General features: G+C 46.4%; 3 protein-coding genes and 1 pseudogene across 3 annotated transcripts in view; 2 read left to right on the top strand and 2 right to left on the bottom strand.

The window, feature by feature from the left end:
- LOC144485002 (uncharacterized) overlaps positions 1-21,059 on the top strand; it is a 397,873-nt gene that overhangs the window by 40,398 nt on the left and 336,416 nt on the right. The window lies entirely within an intron of this gene.
- Positions 1-21,059, top strand: part of LOC144484979 (uncharacterized) — a 565,458-nt gene that overhangs the window by 392,981 nt on the left and 151,418 nt on the right. The gene's annotated exons all lie outside the window — the stretch shown is intronic.
- Positions 1-21,059, bottom strand: part of LOC144484999 (uncharacterized) — a 274,616-nt gene that overhangs the window by 112,698 nt on the left and 140,859 nt on the right. The window lies entirely within an intron of this gene.
- On the bottom strand, positions 4,013-4,981 carry LOC144484983 (uncharacterized; annotated as a pseudogene).

Raw genomic sequence — 21,059 nt, 5'->3', positions numbered from 1 at the left:
AAATAACCTCTCTTCATCTGTCAAGCTACCTTGGGCAGCACGGTGGCACAGTGGTTAACACTGCTGCCTCACAGCGCCAGGGATCCGGGTTCAATTCCCGGCTTGGGTCACTGTCTGTGCAGAGTCTGCACATTCTCCCCGTGTCTGTGTGAGTTTCTTCCAGATGCTCCGGTTTCCTCCCACAGTCCAAAAGACGTGCTGGTTAGGTGCACTGGCCAAACTAAATTCTCCCTCAGTGTACCCAAACAGGCACTGGAGTGTGGCGACTAGGGGATTTTCACAGTCACTTCTTTGCAGTGTTAACGTAAGCCTACTTGTGGCACTAATAAATAAAATTTAAACTTAAAAAGATTACCCCTCATTCTTCTAAACTCCAATGAGTACAGGCTCAACCGTTCCCAATAACACAACACCTTCCCAGGTATTAGACTGGTGATCCAGTATAACATGGGAAAATGTGAACTTGTCCACTCAGACAGAAAGAACAGAAAAAGCAGCAACTTATTTAAATGAATTGCAGAACAAAGAACAATACAGCACAGGAACAGGCCCTTCGGCCCTCCAAGCCTGCACCGATCATGTGTTCCTAACTAGACCATCCGTTTGTATCCCTCTATTCCCAGTCTGTTCATGTGGTTATCTAGATAAGTCTTAAATGATCCTAGCGTGTCTGCCTCAACCACCTTGCTTGGTAGTGCATTCCAGGCTCCCACCACCCTCTGTGTAAAAAACTTTCCCATACTTATCTGTATTGAACCTTGCCCCCCTTACCTTGAACTTGTGACCCCTTGTGTTTGTCATTTCTGACCTGGGAAAAAGCTTCCAACTGTTCACCCTATCTATGCCCTTCATAATTTTATAAACTTCTATTAGGCCGCCCCTCAACCTCCGTCTTTCCAGGGAGAACAACCCTAGTTTACTCAATCTCTCCTCATAGCTAATACCCTCCATACCAGGCAACATCCTGGTAAACCTTTTCTGCACTCTCTCCAAAGCCTCCACGTCCTTCTGGTAGTGTGGCGACCAGATCTGGACGCAGTATTCCAAATGTGGCCTAACCAACGTTCTATATAACTGCAACATCATATGCTAACTTTTATACTCTATGCCCTGTCCAATAAAGGCAAGCATGCCACATGCCTTCTTCACCACCTTTTCCACCTGTGCTGCCACCTCTAAGGATCTGTGGACTTGCACACCCAGATCCCTCTGTGTGTCTGTACTCCTGATGGTTCTACCATTTATTGTATAGCTCCCCCCTGCATTAGATCTACCAAAATGCATCACTTCACATTTATCTGGATTAAATTCCATCTGCCATTTCTCCGCCCAATTTTCCAGCCTATCTATATCCGGCTGTATTCTCTGACAATGTTCATCACTATCCGCAACTCCAGCAATCTTTGTGTCATCCGCAAACTTACTAATCAGACCAGCTACATCTTCTTCCAAATCATTTATATATATCACAAACAGAACTCTGAGGTACAGAGCAATCTGGGTGCCTTGGCAGGTGAATCACAAGTTGGTTTCCAGGTGCAGGGTTAATACTCAGGTCCATGAACTCCACCACCGTGCACCCCACAAACTTTGTCACCCTCATCAGCGATACTATCCTCCTCCCTGACCACAGTCTGAACCAGACCAATTGCAATCTTCCTTTCCTATTTGACCTTGAGCTGAGCTATTGGCGACATATCCTCACCGTCTCTAATATTACTGTTTCCACCTCTAAGACAATTAGATCCATCCTGCCTCAGTTCATTTGCTGCTGAACTTCTCATCTTGCCTTTGTTACTTTCAGATTTGACTTTTCCAACGCTCTTCTGACTGATCCCCATCTTCCATTCTCCATAAACTTACCCTCCTCCAGAACTCTCTGGATGGTTGGCAGTTTAGTGGGAAAGAGTGAATAGAACGGAAGGTGGGTTTCATGGACAAGATTAGCTCTTGAAGGGACAAGGGGAGATGGAGAGAAACTAAAGAAAGAAGTCAGTTTAAGGCCTGGGCTGGGCAGATCTTCAGAACAATTTTGAACTTCCGGGGTAGTGGAAGGGAGGAAAGCAGCAGAGGCAGCTGATCAGATTGTTAGTGACAATGGGGCAGCACAGAGGCAGAGTGGTAGCATTGCTGCCTCACAGCGCCAGAGACCCAGTTTCACTTCCAGACCAGGTGGGCAGTTTGCACGTTCTCCTTAAGTCTGTGTGGGTTTCCTCCGGGTGCTCTGCTTTCCTCCCACAGTCCAAAGATGTGCAGGTTAGGTGGCTTGGCCACGCTAAATTGCCCCTTAGTGTCTAAAGATATGTGGGTTGGGTGTATTGGCCATGATGGATGCATGGGGATAGGGCCGAGGTAATATGCTCTGTTGGAGAGTTGGTGCAGACTCAATGGGCCGAATGGCCTCCTTCCACATTGCAGGGATTCTATGATTCCATGAGCTCCTCACACTCGTTGCTTTGGCAAGAATGGAGGAGACTGGGGATACCGAGGATGTTTTAAAAAGAGCTAACTTTTAAAATTTTAAAATTATTAACCACACTGGCTGTTCCAACACAAAGCTGATTTATTTGACTTTTATCCAGAATATTAACACATATGATAGGGATTGAGTTTATCAACATCAGCAGAAACAGAGAACAAAGGTATTTTTTAAGACAAATGATAGAAAAATATCAGGAAGGTCAATGCATTAAGAAGATTGGATTAAGTAAAAGCAAATTACTGTGGATGCTTGAAATCTGAAATAAAACAGAAAATTTGGGAAAAACTCAGCAGGTTTGGCAGCATCTGTGGAAAGAGAAACAGAGTTAACATTTCAAGTCTGTACAGATCAGGTAAGAATGGCAGATTTCCCTCCCTCAAGGACACTAATGAACCAAAGATCCAATTTCTGGACTGTCCAGTTGAGATTAGGGAAGGGGATCAGAGTGAAGGTGTAAAGATTATGGGTGAAGACTTGAAGAATATGAGTAGCTTCAAGTTCCTGGGGTCAGTGATGGGAGGAGATGGAAATTTGGAAATGAAGAAACAGATTAGCTCTGGCTGGAGTGATTGGAAGATGTGCAGTGGAATATTCTGTGATAGAAAATGATCACTGAACTTGAAAAGAAAGAATCTACAATCACAGAAAGTAGTTGAGGCCAAAACATTGTGTGATTTCAAGAAGAAATGAGATATAGCTCTTGGGACTAAAGGGATCAGGATATTGAATTCGATGATCAGCCATGATCATAATGAATGGCGCAGCAGGATCAAAGGGCCGAATAGCCTACTCCTGCTTCTAGTTTTTATCTTTCTATGTGGTGGAGAAGAGATTGAAATGGTCTGGACACCTGTTATGGAGAGTGAGGGAGGAAATGTGGTGAGGGGAGTGATGGACATGGGACTGTCAGGAAGAAGGAGAGGAGGAATGTCTAAGACCAGATGGAAAGATGTGGTGGACAGAGACAGAAATACGATGGGATTGGGAGAGGAATGGTGACTGACAGGAGGAGATGGTGAAGCAGCTTTGTGGTGATTCCAAGTACAATGGGAAGAGGAGGAAGAAAAACACCCAGATCCCAGTGAACATGGATGTGGTTAACAGCAAAACCAAACCGTGGTAGTTACTCGTGAACTGGCTGGTGTCTCAGCAGATTGGATAACTCAATGAATCCTTTCCCCACACTAGGAACAGGTGAATGGCCTCTCCCCAGTGTGAATTCGCTGGTGCCTCTGCAGGTTGGCTGACTGAGTGAATCCCTTCCCACATTTAGGGCAGGTGAATGGCCTTTCTCCAGTGTGTGCGCGCTGGTGTTTCAGCAGGGTGGATAAATCAGTGAATTCCTTCCCGCACTCGGAGCAGGTGAACGGTCTCTCCCCGGTGTGAACTCGCTGGTGAACAGTCAGGTTTGTTGATCTCCTGAACCCAGTCCCGCAGTCAGTGCACTTGAACGGTCTCTCGTCCGTGTGAACGCGTTGTTGGGACATCAGTTGGCTGGAACTTTTATAGCACTTCCCACAGTCTGGACATTTAAAAAGGTCTCTCGTCAGTGTGAACACGCTGGTGTATCAGCAAGTCAGATGGCCGAGTGAATCCCTTCCCACACTCGGAGCAGGTGAATGGCTTCTCCCCAGTGTGAGTCAGTTTGTGTAAATGCAGGCTGCCGGACTGAGTGAATCCCTTCCCACACTCGGAGCAGTTGAACGGTCTCTCCCCAGTGTGAACCTGCCGGTGAACCAAGGGGTTGGATAATTGAATGAATCCCTTCCCACACTCAGAGCACACAAATGGTCTCTCTCCAGAGTGAACTCACTGGTGCGTCTGTAGGTGGGATGACCGAGTGAAACCCTTCCCACACATGGAACAGGGGAATGGCTTCTCCCCAGTGTGAGTCAGTTTGTGTAAATGCAGGCTGCCGGACTGAGTGAATCCCTTCCCACACTCGGAGCAGTTGAACGGTCTCTCCCCAGTGTGAACCTGCCGGTGAACCAAGGGGTTGGATAATTGAATGAATCCCTTCCCACACTCAGAGCACACAAATGGTCTCTCTCCAGAGTGAACTCACTGGTGCGTCTGTAGGTGGGATGACCGAGTGAAACCCTTCCCACACATGGAACAGGTGAATGGCTTTTCCCCAGTGTGATCACGTTGGTGTGTCAGCAGGTGGGATGACTGAGTGAATCTCTTCCCACACTGAGAGCAGGGGAATGGCCTCTCCCCAGTGTGAACACGCCGGTGATTCAGCAAGGTTGCCGACCGAGTGAATCCCTTCCCACACTCGGGGCAGGTGAACGGTCTCTCCCCACTATGAAGTCGCTGGTGATTCTGCAGGGCAGATGAATGAGTGAATTCCTTCCCACAGTCCCCACATTTCCACACCTTCTCCCTGTTGTGACTGCGCTTGTGTCTCGACAGGCCAGCTGACTGGCTGAAGCCTCGCCCACACACAGAACACACGGACAGTTTCTCTCCACTGTCAACGGTGCTTTTTCCTTCCATGTTCAAAATCCGATGAAATTCAGGTTATGATAAATTAGGTGATCCCGTCAGATTTTGATGTGATGTTTGATTTCAGTTTCCTGACTGCAAATCCTCCCCTTCTAAAGCCCTGTGACATTGATTTAAAACAGAAAAAAGGACGTGAGAGAGAACCCACAAAAACACAAAGGCAGATTGTGAAATTGAGCTGAATGAATCTGGTAATTTGTGGGGCCGGCACTGGGAAAAAGTGGCCATGAAAACTGCTGGATTGTCACAAAAATCAGACAGGTTCAATAATATCCTTCAGGGAAGGGAACCTGCCGCCTGTTCTGTGCCTTCACAAGACTCTGGACACAATGGGTGAAGAGAGATAGAGAGTGATATATATACACATAATATATACATACACACGAGAGAGATTGCCCCAATACAAACTTCACTCCCTAACCGCACTATCGTTCCCCCAGCAACTATCTGAAGTGAAATTAATTTCACAACATCACTGCCATCCTTTACCCAAAACTGAGCTTCCGACCCTGTACCTCTAGACTTAACCACCCCATCTCTGAAATCTCCTCCATCACACAACCCCGTGAGATATCTGTACTGATCTAATTGTGGCACCATGAGTGTTCCATATTTCAATCACACCAACACTGTGAAAAAGTGTGTGTAACTGGAAAACACAGATCAACATCCACAACCAACACCCGCCCCGATACAAGTTATTCTTAATTGGTCAATCGCTGCTTCAAGGCTCGGTTCTGGGACAAACGCCTGCAACAAAATAATAGCAAAATACTGTGGTTGCTGAAAATCTGAAATAAAAAGAGCAAATACTGAAAATACTTAACTTGTTAGCTAGTAACTGTGGCAAGAGAACAGAGTTAAAATATCTGAGTGTGCAGAATCAATATGGATATACAATCAGGATCAAGCGTAGGCCATTCAGCCCCTCAAGCCTGCTCCACCATTTAATAAGATCATGGCTAATCTGATAGTAACTTCAAATCTTAAATTCCAGGGAATTATGGTGCAGATTTGATGTTTAATATCAGCCAATGAGCAAAAGAGAAATGATCTCTAGTGCAGGAAAAAGAATTCCTGACCATTGGAAGATAAAGATGGTAACAGAAGCACATAGCTGAGGGATGGGAAAAGGTGAAAGCTTCATTTAGACACAGTTGCAAGAAAATAACAGTAAAATACCAAACACGGTTAAAATAAATCTACTACTAGAAAAATAGAGAGTTAAACAATGACAGAGGTAATCAGAGAGGGCAGAGGTGAAACAGAGCAATGGATGGATATGGATTCAGATCCAAAGGAAAGGAGTCAGACCAGCCTGAGAGGTAGAACAGAGCACAAATAACAGAGCATAGCACTAAAAGCACTGGATTGTAGATGAATGCTCAATAATACTCACTTCTGGAACTATTTGAAAACCTCCTGCTGCAGCTGGAAAGATATCAGAAGCATTGGAATCAGAGAAATCACAGACTTCAAATCTTCCAACTCCCTGTAAAAGGAGATTACAAGAGTCATGTGTCAACTGTGGTTAGAAAATAAGAGATAAACATTTTTCTTGGTTTGCGATTGCTCCCCTTTTAACCCCCTGTAAAAGGGTGCAGGATTATGTAAAATGGGATATGCTTACATTGGAAGTAATTCAGACAAGGTTCACTGAGCTGATTCCAGGCACAAAGTGTTTTTTTTAAATGAGGAAACATTGGGTAGGGTGTATATATACTCATTAGATTTTAGATAAATGTTGTAACTGAAGCATATAAGATTCTGTGGGTGCTTGACAGGATAAGCGCTGAAAGGATGTTTCCCCTCAGAGGGAAATGTGGAACTGCAGAGACAGTTTAAAAGGAAGGGTTGAAGACAGAGATGAGGAGAAATCGATTCGCTCAGAGGTCCAGTAGCCTGTGCAATTCTCTCCTTCAGTGAGCAATGGAAGCTGGCTCATTGGGTATATGATGTGGAGATGCCAGCGTTGGACTGGGGTAAACACAGTAAGAAGTTTAACAACACCAGGTTAAAGTCCAACAGGTTTATTTGGTAGCAACGTTGTCTACCTGATACGCTGCAAGAAAGGATGTCCCGAGGCATGGTACATTGGGGAAACTATGCAGACGCTGCGACAACGGATGAATGAACACCGCTCGACAATCACCAGGCAAGACTGTTCTCTTCCTGTTGGGGAGCACTTCAGCGGTCACGGGCATTCGGCCTCTGATATTCGGGTAAGCGTTCTCCAAGGCGGCCTTCGCGACACACGACAGCGCAGAGTCGCTGAGCAGAAACTGATAGCCAAGTTCCGCACACACAAGGACAGCCTCAACCGGGATATTGGGTTTATGTCACACTATTTGTAACTCCCACAGTTGCGTGGACCTGCAGAGTTTCACTGGCTGTCTTGTCTGGAGACAATACACATCTTTTTAGCCTGTCTTGATGCTCTCTCCACTCCCATTGTTTTGTTTCTTAAAGACTGGATTAGTTGTAAGTATTCGCATTCCAACCATTATTCATGTAAATTGAGTCTGTGTCTTTATAAGTTCTGTTTGTGAACAGAATTCCCACTCACCTGAAGAAGGGGCTCAGAGCCTCGAAAGCTTGTGTGGCTTTTGCTACCAAATAAACCTGTTGGACTTTAACCTGGTGTTGTTAAACTTCTTACTGTCATTGGGTAGACACAGTAAGCGTTTTAACAACACCAGGTTACGCTGTGTTTACCCCAGTATGCACCATTTTTACCGACAAGGGAGTGGTGGGTTGGGGAGGTTGGGGCTGGAGGAACATTGAGTGAAGGCAATGATCAGATGAAGCACTGAATGGCAGAGCAGCCTCGATGGGTGGAATGGCCTGACACATGCGCACTGATTCACATTCCCACCTACAGAAGGGCGGCAGTCGGCCCAGGCCCAACACTACCAGCTGCGGCTCCATTTGGTACAAAGGGGGGGACCGGGATGTTCTTTCCCGGGATTTGAACAACATGTTTCCGAAGCCTCTCCAACCGCCACATTCACCGCGCGCCGCTCTCCACCTCCTATTGACCCGGGATCCGTCTGTCGCCATTACCCGCACTGCGCATGCCCGAGACTTTGCCCCTCATTCACTCTGATTGGTTGGAGGACCAGCCGGTCCCGCTCGGTCCTCCAGCCCCGCCCCTCATTCAGTCTGAATGGTTGGAGGACCCGCCGCTCCCGCTCGGTCCTCCAGGTCCGCCCCTCATTCACTCTGATTGGTCCGGAGCTGCCTTCAATCTGTTCCCGGGCCCAGCGAGCTGGAGCATGCGCAGTGTCGATTCTGGATGGGGTCAGTTTGGTTGGAAACTGGCAACGGGTCAGATTCAGAAACGAGGTGAGCGGAATACACTGGAGCCGGCGGGTAGTGTGGGAGGCTAAATAAATAGAAGGTGTAGGCCCAGAACCGCCAACGAAAATCCATCGGCCTTCCATTTGCCACACGGGAGCCGTCGTTTTTTTTGTTCCGCTGTTGAAGGCTCGGGTTAGCGCCGCCATCTTTATAGGGGGCAACATTCTGCAATGCGCATGCGCCATCTTGTTCATGGGCCATGTACTGCAGTGCGCAGGCGCGGCCATTGTGGCTGACCTCTGGGGAGGATTCATAGAATCATAGAAACCCTACAGTACAGAAAGAGGCCATTCGGCCCATCGAGTCTGCACCAACCACAATCCCACCCAGGCCCCACCCCCATATCCCTACATATTTTACCCGCTAATCCCTTTAATCTACGCATCCCAGGACACTAAGGGGCAATTTTTTTTTTTTAGCATGGCCAATCAACCTAACCCGCACATCTTTGGACTGTGGGAGGAAACCAGAGCACCTGGAGGAAACCCACGCAGACACGAGGAGAATGTACAAACTCTACACAGACAGTGACCCGAGCCGGGAATCGAACCCAGGTCCCTGGAGCTGTGAAGCAGCAGTGCTAACCACTGTGCTACCGTGCCGCCCTCTGACCTGCTCTTGTCGTAAGAAGTCTCACAACACCAGGTTAAAGTCCAACAGGTTTATTTGGTAGCAAAAGCCACTCGCTTTCGGAGCTCTGCTCCTTCATCAGGTGAGTGCGAGTTCTGTTCACAAACTTTCGGAGTGATGAAAGCTCGTGATTCCAAATAAACCTGTTGGACTTTAACCTGATCTCTATTTGTGTGAGGTGTGACTGAACTAGTGCAGAGGTTTTGCCCTGATTCCCATTAACCTCAATTTAGATAGGATTCCTCGTGTTGACCTCTTTTATCCATGTTTAGATCAAGGCTGTAGTGAGTTTAGGAGCTGAGTGGCTCTGGTGGAACCCAAACTGAGCTTCAGGGAGCAAATTATTATTTTGTAAGTACCATTTGATTGCACTGTCTAGAATCCTTTCCATCACTTTGCTGATGATCAAAATCCTGTAACTCTCTTCCTAACAGCACTGTGTAGCTGCACCACATGGACTGCAGCAGTTCAAGAAGGCAGCTCACCACTCCTTTCTTGAGGGCAATTAGCAATAAATGTCGGCTTAATCAGCAACGCCCAGATCCCACAGAGGAACTTTTAAAAATTAGGAAAGGTAAAACAATGTTATGGTTTTGTGAGGGGAATTGAATACATAACAAAAAGAACTGATGTGGCTGCACTTGGCCAGGCTGGATTTGTCCTGCTTTCTGTGGACGGCCCAAACCTGGGCAATTTTTGACATTATTAGGTAGGTGTCAATACTCCAACAGCACATTAGGAAGTGAAACCTTGTCCATTTTGGAGTTGTCTGACATCACTCTGGGTCTTTGGATTACTCGTCCAGTGACAATATCACAATGCCACCATCTCCCCATAAGGTTATTGGTCTCTATGGGGAGGTAACAATAGAGATATCTCCAGTGTTGTTTTATAGTACACATTAGATATAATAATCATGTTTCAGTTATAGAATATATTTATTATTTCCATTCTTGTAATCTAGTACTGTAACTATGTTACATATTTCCAGTCTGTGACAGCACAGATCAGAAGGAATCTGGTTTAAAATTTGAGTCTCTGTCAACTCTCTGCATTCCAATCCACTCAGTCCCATTCCGTCCTCTTTATCCCCTTACTGTGCATGTCATTTTCCTTCGAGTGTCCACCCGATATCGTTTTGAAACTTTGTCTTCTCTTTAACCATCCTCCGAGACATTCCAGATTTTGACCACTCGCTGTCAAGATAAAATTCTTCCTCCCATTCCCCCTTCCCACCTCTCTCTAATTAAGAAATGCAGTATTTATACCACATGTTTTTAGTCCAGTTATATGACCACAGAAACTAGAAATGTCTGTGCTGAATGTTAATCCTGTACTGACAGAGACAACCTTTGTAAATTCCTTTTACAGAATATCAGAAGGTGAGGATTTGCAGACAGAATTCTCAAACCAAATGTCAGGTGAAGAATGGCCAGAATTGCTCGATCGTCAGGACCTGAATATCATTGGCCTTTGAATCGAGAAGGAGAATGTTTCTCTGTTCTGTCTGCTACAGAAAATTTTAAATGTCAGTGTGACTTGAAAAGCACGAAACACACATGCAAATGAGAGCGTTCCAGTGCACTGACTGAGGAAAGAGCTTTGACCAGTTAGATAATCTAAAGAAACATTACAGGAGAGAAAGACCATATCTGTGCTGAAGGTGTGGACACCTCAGCTGATCAACAAACCTGGAGGAACACAAGGACGCCTGCACCATGGAGAAACCGTGGAAATGCGGGGACTGTGGGAAAGGATTCAGATCCCCATCCGAGCGGAAATTCATCGACGCAGTCACACTGGGGAGAGACCGTTCACCTGCTCCAAGTGTGGGAAGGGATTCACTAATTCATCTGATCTGCACACACACCAGCGAGTTCACACAGGAGAGAGGCCCTTCACCTGCACTGTGTGTGGGAAAGGATTCTCTCGCTCCTCCAACCTGTTAGAACACCAGAAAATTCACACTGGAAACAAGCCATTCACCTGTTCTGTTTGTGGAAAGGGATTCTCGTGGTCCTCCCACCTCCTGGTACACCAGCGAGTTCACACTGGGGAGAGGCCGTTCACCTGCTCTGTGTGTGGAAAGGGGTTCACTCGGTTATCCCACCTGCGTACACACCAGCGAATCCACACTGGGGAGAGGCCGTTCCCCTGCTCTGAATGTGGGAGGGGACTCACTCGGTTATCCATCCTGAAGACACATCAGCGAGTTCACAAGTGATTGCAGGGGGTGGGTTGTGCTGTTATTGCTGCTGTTAATCACAGTAAGAAGTCTCACAACACCAGGTTAAAGTTTGGACTTTAACCTGGTGTTGTGAGACTTCTCACTGTGCTTACCCCAGTCCAATGCCGGCATCTCCACATCATGTTAATCATAACCAGGACTGAACCATGTTCATTCTGACAGTTGGTGAAATGGGAGGGTTGGAGGGTTTCTTTCTGCTGGAGCCTCCCAACCTTCCTAAAGAGCAGTAACCTGAGCTGGGCTCAGTGTTCTGTTGTGGCCTCACCAGAGCTTTAGAAACTATCAGAATAACCTCCCTGCTTTTGTTACAATTCCTCAATTTCTGAAGCCCAAGATCCCAGATTTTCCAAACAGGAACATCAAACAGTTTTGCCAGAAAATAAAATGCATTTTAACAACATTCTTGAAATGGCAGAAGAAGATTTTGACCAGTGAAGGAACGAGTTGTTGACACAAACAGAAGCCATTTTGACCTTGCTCTCTCCAAAAGAGAATCCAGAATGTTTGAGTCTGGGAAATGAAATTAAAAATGAAGCTGCAGCTATAACTGAGCCAGAAGAAGACATTTCAATGTGGAATTGACTGGAATATTCTCTCTGGATTTAAACAATGGAGAAACTGCAAACGTGAAAGAAAATAAAGTTCAAAATGTGAACTCTGTACAGACTGTTTTCAAAATAGAACTTGAAAATTCACAAATGAACAGCAATGAAGACTCTCCTTTTGCAGGAGGAACTTTGGACTATAATTATTGTAAGAAGAAAAGTTTCAGAAAAGACTGCAAGCAGTAATTTCCATCTTCAGTGGGCTGAATTCCTGGACATGGAACCCAGCAGTGTGCTGTTACCAAGCTGGACTTGTGAATGTGAAGTGGACAGTGTGCTGAGTATAAAGAAACTCTTGGGGTGAGGTAAAAAAATGGAACTAGATTTATATCATAAATCTTTATCGACTGTACTATTCAATTTGTAGTGTTGTCTTTTTAAATTTTATTTAAACATACAGTAAAGTTTGTTTTTGTTTAACAATGTGGAATCTTGTGATGTAATTCTTTCAGTTAATCACTGGGTGTTCGAATTTCTCTGCAAACGTTAACAGTCCTGACCGGGATCGCAAAAATTCACACAGTGTTTCAAAACAAATCAAAGAAAAAGATGTTTATTCTCCTTCAGTACAAACGTTACACATGAAGAAACCCTCTTCTGGTATCTCCAATAATTTGTTGCTTCGAGCAATTCTTTTCATGGAACAATCAGATAATTGATGACTGAAAATGGAACTAATTGTATCCCTTTAAAGCAGGAGGGCGATCGCCCGGCACAGAGGGGAATTAGGGATTTCTCCCATAGACCAATTGACAGGGATTCTACCCTCCAACCACCTGAAGTGAATTCTTTACATGAATCATCCGTGCCAGTGCAGTTATCAACTTGCAGTTTGGCTGATCAGAAAATGCTTTGTTGCTGATTTTCCTTGTGTTAGGAAGTGACAGTGCCAAGGCCAGATCTTGTTTCCTCCTTGATCGGGATGTAACCCGTGTCCACGTCGCCACTTCATTCTTCCACTGGTTGTATGGTTCAGACTCCGAGAGCATCAGCAGGTAATCAGACCCTGACAATTCCCACTGCCTTTCAGTCATTTCTCACAAAAGCTGCTGGGATTGGAAGCTTCTGTCTGAAATATACTTTCTTTTAGTTTCCAACCTTCACCATTAGACAAGCATTTTCTGTTACCATGTTATAATCCTGACAGCCTTGGGGTGGAGTCAATCTTTATTTGGTCTAGATTTGTTCACAGAATCAAACATTACAAGTTCAACTCTGACTCCAAGCTATATTAGTGAGTCCCACTTTTTACCTGCTCATTATAACTATCTAATCAGTGCCCTCCATCTGAATAAACTTAACCTCTATTGATATAATTAACAGCCACAGTCAGAGCATCCAAAAGGTCACTAATCGGTGTGCCTGCCATGGTGCCTCAGCAGCTTGGGTGAACGAGCGAATCCTTTCCCACACACTGAGCAGGTGAATGGTCTCAGTTTGGAAACGAAGGGAAAATAAAATTTCAGGCAGAAGCTTCCAATCTGGTAGGTTTTATGAGAAATCGCTGAAAGTGAGTGGGAATTATCAGGGTCTCTCCCCAGTGTGAATTCCCTGATGTTTCAGTCGGTCAGATGATGTTCTAAACCTCTTTGCACAGTGAGAGTGCCTGAACGGGGTCTCCTCAGTGTGAATGCGCTGGTCGACCCTCAGGTAGGCTAAGGTTTTAAAGCAGCTCCCACAGTCAGAGCATTGAACAGGTTTCTTATTGGGGGAGGAGCCTCAGTATTCCAACAGACTGGATGATTGACTGAGTCACTTCCCACACACACATCAGATGAATGGCCTTTCCCCAGTGTGTAATCGTTTGGGTCTCAGCAGACTCGATAATTGAGTGAATCCCTTCCCACACTCGGAGCAGATGAATGGCCTCGGCCCAGTATGAATGCGTTGGTTTGTCAGTGGGAGGGATGAGTGAGTGAATCCCTTCCCACGCTCTGAGCAGGGGAACAGTCCCTCACCCGTGTGAAATCGCTGGTGGTTCTGCAGTGTAGATGACTGAGTGAATCCATTTCCACACACACAACAGGTGAATGGTCTCTCCCCATTGTGAACCCGCTGGTGTGTCAGCAGGGCAGACGAATCGCTGAATTTCTTCCCACACTCAGAGCAGGTGAATGGCCTCTCCCTGATGTGAAGTCGCTGGTGATTTCTCAGGGTGGATGAATCACGAAATCCCCTTCCAAACTCAGAGCAGGTGAACGGTGTCTCCACAGTGAGGCTGCATCGAAGGGTTTCCAGCTTCTAGGGACAATTGAATCCCTTCCCACAGTCCCTACATTTCCATGGTCTGAGTGTCTTTGTACACCTCCAGGTTCAGATGAAGGTTTGACCCCACAGTTAACACATACATGGTCTCTCTCCTCACTGTGAATCCTTCAATCTTTTCCAGGCTGCGTAACTGGTTAAAGCTCTTTCCACAGTCAGTTCACTGGAATACTCTCACTCGAGTGTATGTGTCTCAGTGATTTTCCAGTCACACTGATGTTTAAACAGTTTGAAGGGACAGACAAACATTTTCCATTCTAGTTTCAAATGCCGATGGTATTCAGATCCTGAATAATTGGGTGACTGTCAGATCCTAACGTCATATTTGTTGAGATTTGTGATTGTAAATTCTCCCCTTCTAATAGCCTGTGAAAGAAATTCACAAAAATCATTGCTGCCAGTCCAGGATAAAAACTCAGAACAGACAATTCTAGTTTCCGTGGAACATTCTTTCCTCTCATTCTTGAAAATTTGTAAATCTCCATCCCAAACACTCTCCCTCCATTCTCACTTTGCTGGACCTGAAATAGACATTGTCCTGAGGGTGCTGATTCATCCTAATCGACAGATCCGTGCTGACTGTTTCATGTACAGGACACATATTCCTGAAATCTTCACACAGGCTTGTGTCTAAGCAGATAAAAAAATTGCATATTTAGTGGACTAAAAATGTATGCAATATTCAGCACTCTATTACATGATTAGAGATACAGATGGGTGCGGAAGAACTTGACTTGGGGAGCAACCAATCATGTTCTGGAACTCACTGACGATGAGAGTGGTGGAAGTGGAGACGACCAGTGATTTCAAAATAAAATTGGTCGGGCACTTGAAGGAATGAAACGGACGGGGGAACCGGGATATCGAGGGAAAATGGCACTGAGTGGATTCCCCGACAGAGACTTGGCCGGGACTCAAGCTGCTGAATTGATTTATCTTGTGCTCTGCTGACTCTTTGACTGGAAAATATACAGTGTAGTTACAATACTATTCTGGAATTAAACAAAATCAACTGTAATACAAATCCATAAATAACATACCTAATATGCACCATATAGTAAGAAGTCTCACAACACCAGGTTAAAGTCCAACAGGTTTATTAGGAATCACAAGCTTTCACAGCGCTGCCCCTTCATCAGGTGAGAAGGAGCAGCGCGCTGAAAGCTCATGATTCCAAATAAACCTGTTGGATTTTAACCAGGTGTTGTGAGACTTCTTACTGTGCCCACCCCAGTCCAACACCGGCATCTCCACATCTTATGCACCATATAACAACACCAGACATATCAATGTTGTTATATGGTGCATAAGATGTGGAGATGCCGGTGTTGGACTGGGGTGGGCACACAGGAGATGATTGTGGGCACACAGGAATCCTGAGAGACAGGATTTATGATCATCTAGAGAAGTTTAGTATGATCAAAAGTAGTCAGCACGGCTTTGTCAGGGGCAGGTCGTGCCTTACGAGCCTGGTTGAGTTCTTTGAAAATGTGACCAAGCACATTGACGAAGGAAGAGCGGTGGATGTGGTCTATATGGACTTCAGCAAAGCGTTCGATAAGGTCCCCCATGCAAGACTTCTTGAGAAAGTGAGAGGGCATGGGATCCAAGGGGCTGTTGCCTTGTGGATCCAGAACTGGCTTGCCTGCAGAAGGCAGAGAGTGGCTGTGGAGGGGTCTTTCTCTGCATGGAGGTCAGTGACCAGTGGAGTGCCCCAGGGATCTGTTCTGGGACCCTTGCTGTTTGTCATTTTCATAAATGACCTGGATGAGGAAGTGGAGGGATGGGTTGGTAAGTTTGCTGACGACACCAAGGTAGGTGGTGTTGTGGATAGTTTGGAGGGATGTCAGAAGTTGCAGCGAGACATAGATAGAATGCAAGACTGGGCGGAGAAGTGGCAGATGGACTTCAACCCGGATAAGTGTGTAGTGATCCATTTTGGCAGATCCAATGGGATGGAGCAGCAGTATAAAATGAAGGGTACCATTCTTAGCAGTGTAGAGGATCAGAAGGACCTTGGGGTCCGGGTCCATAGGACTCTTAAATCGGCCTCGCAGGTGGAGGATGCGGTCAAGAAGGCGTATGGCGTACTAGCCTTCATTAATCGAGGGATTGAGTTTAGGAGTCGGGAGATAATGCTGCAGCTTTATAGGACCCTGGTTAGACCCCACTTGGAGTACTGCGCGCAGTTCTGGTCACCTCATTACAGGAAAGATGTTGAAGCCATTGAAAGGGTGCAGAGGAGATTTACAAGGATGTTGCCTGGATTGGGGGGCATGCCTTATGAGGATAGGTTGAGGGAGCTTGGTCTCTTCTCCCTGGAGAGACGAAGGATGAGAGGTGACCTGATAGAGGTTTACAAGATGTTGAGGGGTCTGGATAGGGTGGACTCTCAGAGGCTATTTCCAAGGGCTGAAATGGTTGCTACGAGAGGACACAGGTTTAAGGTGCTGGGGGGTAGGTACAGGGGGGATGTCAGGGGTAAGTTTTTCACTCAGAGGGTGGTGGGTGAGTGGAATCGGCTGACGTCGGTGGTGGTGGAGGCAAACTCGTTGGGGTCTTTTAAGAGACTTCTGGATGAGTACATGGGATTTAATGGGATTGAGGGCTATAGATAGGCCTAGAGGTGGGGATGTGATCGGCGCAACTTGTGGGCCGAAGGGCCTGTTTGTGCTGTGGCTTTCTATGTTCTATGTTCTATGTTCTATGTTACGATCCTCATGGTCACCTTATAATAAACACATTCCCACAAATCCCAATAGAATAAACTGAAAGACAATGTTTCATTTTAAAAATTAATCTAAAATTAACATCACTGAATCATGCATTAAGAAACAGTATTTGAATAGACAAGATAAATTACACTTTAAAAAGCTCAGACAATAAAAACAGGTTCCACAAAATCACATTTTCCCCCTCAGTATATTTAGCTCTAATTCCAGTTCCAGAGAATTTCTCTGTCTCTGTATTTCCCAGGGGGAGAAAGAAAGTGTTTTCCTCACAGATGTTGCCCAGAGGAAGAGGTTTGAGTCTGTGGTGAAGTTTGAGTCTGTGTGTGAAGTTTGAGTCTGTGGTGAAGTTTGAGTCTGTGTGTGAAGTTTGAGTCTGTGTGTGAAGTTTGAGTCTGTGTGTGAAGTTTGAGTCTGTGTGTGAAGTTTGAGTCTGTGTGTGAAGTTTGAGTCTATGTGTGAAGTTTGAGTCTGTGGTGAAGTTTGAGTCTGTGTGTGAAGTTTGAGTCTATGTGTGAAGTTTGAGTCTGTGGTGAAGTTTGAGTCTGTGTGTGAAGTTTGAGTCTGTGGTGAAGCTACAAACAGAAGCTGTTCTGTTTCAAACCAAACTGCGGGACTTGGAAGAATTTGATGGGAAGAGATTTTGCAAAGTCCCCTCCCCCACTCCCTCAGCTGGCAGCCCAGCACGCAGGCGCAGAGAGCGCTGCTGAACCGAGCTGTCCGGAGCAGGCGCAGAGAGCGCTGCTGCGCCGACCTGTCCGGAGCAGGCGCAGAGAGCGCTGCTGGGCCGAGCTGTCCGGAGCAGGCGCAGAGAGCGCTGCTGAGACCAGCTGTCCGGAGCAGGCGCAGTGCGGCTGCCGCCAGCGGTCGTTCTCGATCTCTTTTTGGAGCAGCAGCCGCAGAGAGAGAGGGGGGAGGGGGAGATCACCGAGCGGCTTCTCGCTCTGGCCGGAGCCGCCAGCCGGTTGCCTGGAAACCGTGGCTGGAGGAGATGCAGGGGGAGGGGGAACAATGGGCGGGGGCGGGGCTCCCGGGTCCGCGAGCCGGGCCTGCGCCATGGAACCCCGACGCGGCCCTGCGGAGCCGAGTAATTCCTATTGGCTGATTCAGGCAGCGCTTTATTGTGACGTCTCAATGCGGAAGTTGGCCACTGAGCTTCAGATTAAAGCTTCCACTTGGATTTGAAAAGACTTCGGCCATCAGTGAGTGGAAAAGCAGCAACACACTGCCACACCCCAGTGAGTGTGTTCCAGTGCACTGACTAAAGAGCTTTAACCAGTTACACAGCCTGAATAAATATCACACCATTCACAGCGGGGAGAGACTGTACCCGTGTTCTGTGTGTGGATAAGGCTTCAACTGATTGGTCACCCAAGGGAGAGGCAAGGACACCTGCACCATGGAGAAACCATGGAAATGTGCGGACTGTGGGAAGGGATACAGAGCCCCCTCTCTGCTGGATGCTCATCGGCGTAGCCACACTGGGGAGAGGCCATTCATCTGCTCTCAGTGTGGGGAGGGATTCGCTCTGTTGCCCAGTCTGCAGTCACACCAGCGAGTTCACACTGGAGAGAGACCATTCACCTGCTCTCAGTGTGGAAAGGGATTCACTGTGTTATCCACTTTGCAGAGACACCAGCGAATTCACACTGGGGAGAGGCCGTTCACCTGCTCTCGGTGTAGGAAGGGATTCAACCAGTTATCCAATCTATGGACACACATGCGAATTCATACTGGGGAGAGGCCATTCATCTGCTCTCGTTGTGGGAAGAGATTCACTCAGTCATCCGACCTGCGGACACATCAGCACATTCACACCGGGGAGAGGCCATTCACCTGCTCTCAGTGTGGGAAGAGATTCACTCGGTCATCCGACCTGCGGACACACCAGCACGTTCACACCGGGGAGAGGCCATTCACCTGCTCTCAGTGTGGGAAGAGATTCACTCGGTCATCCGAGCTGCGGGCACACCAGCGAGTTCACACTGGGGAGAGGATGTTCACCTGCTCTCAGTGTGGGAAGAGATTCATTTGGTCATCCGACCTGCGGAGACACCAGCGAGTTCACACTGGGGAGAGGCCATTCACCTGCTCTCAGTGTGGGAAGGGTTTCAGTCAGTTATCCACCCAGCAGAAACACCAGCAAATTCACACTGGAGAGAGGCTGTTCACCTGCTCTCAGTGTGGGAAGAGATTCACTCAGTCATCCCACCTGCGGAGACACCAGCAAGTTCACACTGGGGAGAGGCCATTTACTTGCTCTCAGTGTAGGAAGGGTTTCAGTCAGTTATCCAACCTGCAGAGACACCAGCGAATTCACATGGGGAGAGACCATTCACCTGCTCTCAGTGTGGGACGGAATTCACTCAGTTGTCCCACCTGTTGAGAGACATCAGTGAAGTTACACTGGGGAGAAACTGTCCACCTGCTCAGTGTATAAAAAGGGTTCAGAATTTCATCACAGCTGCTGAGGCACCAACAAGTGCACAGGGGTTGGATTCTGCTGTTATTGTTTCTGCTCTCAGTTACATCCAGGACTGCATTTTGTTCATTCTCACAGTTAGTCAATGGGGAGGGTCGGAGGGTTTCTTTCTGCTGGACTGGCCGGTCTCACAACTTTGCCTCCAGTGAGCTGATGTTCTTTGAGTCTTGTTGCGAATACCCTGTTTTAAATTTCACAAGGATCACAGAGTGACAGGGTGTTAGGAAGTTCAGAGATATTTAGTCAGCATTTCTGTTTGAAACTCCCCCAGATGCCCATCCAATTTCCTTTCTAATTGTTTATTGTCTCCATTTCCTCCATCCTCCTCGGCAGCGAGTTCCAGGTCATTACCATTCGCTGCATCAAAATATTCTTCCTCACATCCCTCCCTACATCTCTGACCTGAAACTTTAAATCTGTGTCCCCCTCGTCCATGTCCCATCAGCTAATGGGAACAGCTTTTCTTTGTCCACCTTATCTGCACCTGTCAGAATCTTGTCCACCTCTATCAAATCTCCCCTCAACCTCCTTTACTCCAAGAGGAACAACCCCAGCCTGACATTAACAATAAAGAACAAACTAACAGAATATGTTAAGACCTGAAACCAAATGGGAATGTTTAATTCCTGTTTTAAAGATATTGTGAATATCTTGTCCTGGACAATAAAGGAATTGGAATAACTCACCTTGGGTGTGGTTGAATGGAATATGTCAATCTGGTATCCACCTACAGTCCAGTGAAAGTCTGGAATGTGTAGCTGGAAATCCCTCCCTAACAGCACTGTGGGTGTACGTACACCTCAGGCATTGTAACAGTTCAGGAAGGCAGTTGTGGGGTTGACCACGGCCGAGGCAGCTACATACAGCCACATATTCTGTTATAATTGAAGGACTGCAGATTGAATGTGAGGCATTATGGGACTGGACTATCTTGACCACATTCCTGTGACTGCTCAGTTTCTGCAATCACAGACCATTAAAGCTGCTGAGCACAGCCCCAACAGAGGACCTGGTGTGAATATTTACTCAGAATGAGTTAGAATGAATCTTATTCCAGGACCGGCTGATTTTGAGCGGCTGAGATACCCGAATCTGTGAAGAGGACGTCTGACCAATCAACAAACAGTGGGAGATAGTTGGTTAAGAAGTTAAAAAGCGTTCTCAGGCATTGTTTAAATTATTTTATCCCAAATTTGTGATAAGAACTGTGAGGGACATGTGACCCGTTAGTCGGTGAAGTAACGGTATACTCCAAATAGCACTGGACTGAAAAGCAGACCTCTGAGAGTAGATTCTAATGGTTATAAACTGACTCAAGCATGGCCAGTGAAAAAATCAGAGCTCGAGTGGGGACTGGACAAGTCTCTTACCTGCTGTTTGGAAACTAAGAACAAGAAACTTATCGATAAAATTATTAGAGAATAGAGCCAACATTTCGAGTCTGGAAGACACTTCATAACAGCTCTTATGAAGGGTCATCCATACCTGAAACATTGGCTCTATTCTGTCCCCACAGAAGCTGTCAGACCTGCTGACATTTTCCAGCATTTTCTGCTTTTGTTTCAGATTCCAGCATCCGCAGTATTTAACTTTTATGATAAAATGATTAGTTCTGATTGGAATCCCCACGACCCTCCCGCAAAACAGAGGGAGTGGTGGCAAAGGGAGAAAAAGGATAAGGATGATAAAGTCTGGGTTCTGATTCTCCGAATTCATGGAGAATCAACAAAATGAGTGAAGCAGTTTATAA

This window comes from Mustelus asterias, unplaced genomic scaffold (assembly GCF_964213995.1).
Source record: "Mustelus asterias unplaced genomic scaffold, sMusAst1.hap1.1 HAP1_SCAFFOLD_150, whole genome shotgun sequence".
Taxonomy (NCBI): Eukaryota; Metazoa; Chordata; class Chondrichthyes; order Carcharhiniformes; family Triakidae; genus Mustelus; species Mustelus asterias.
Note: the sequence above shows the minus strand (reverse complement) of the source record. Positions and strands in the feature narration are given on the sequence as shown.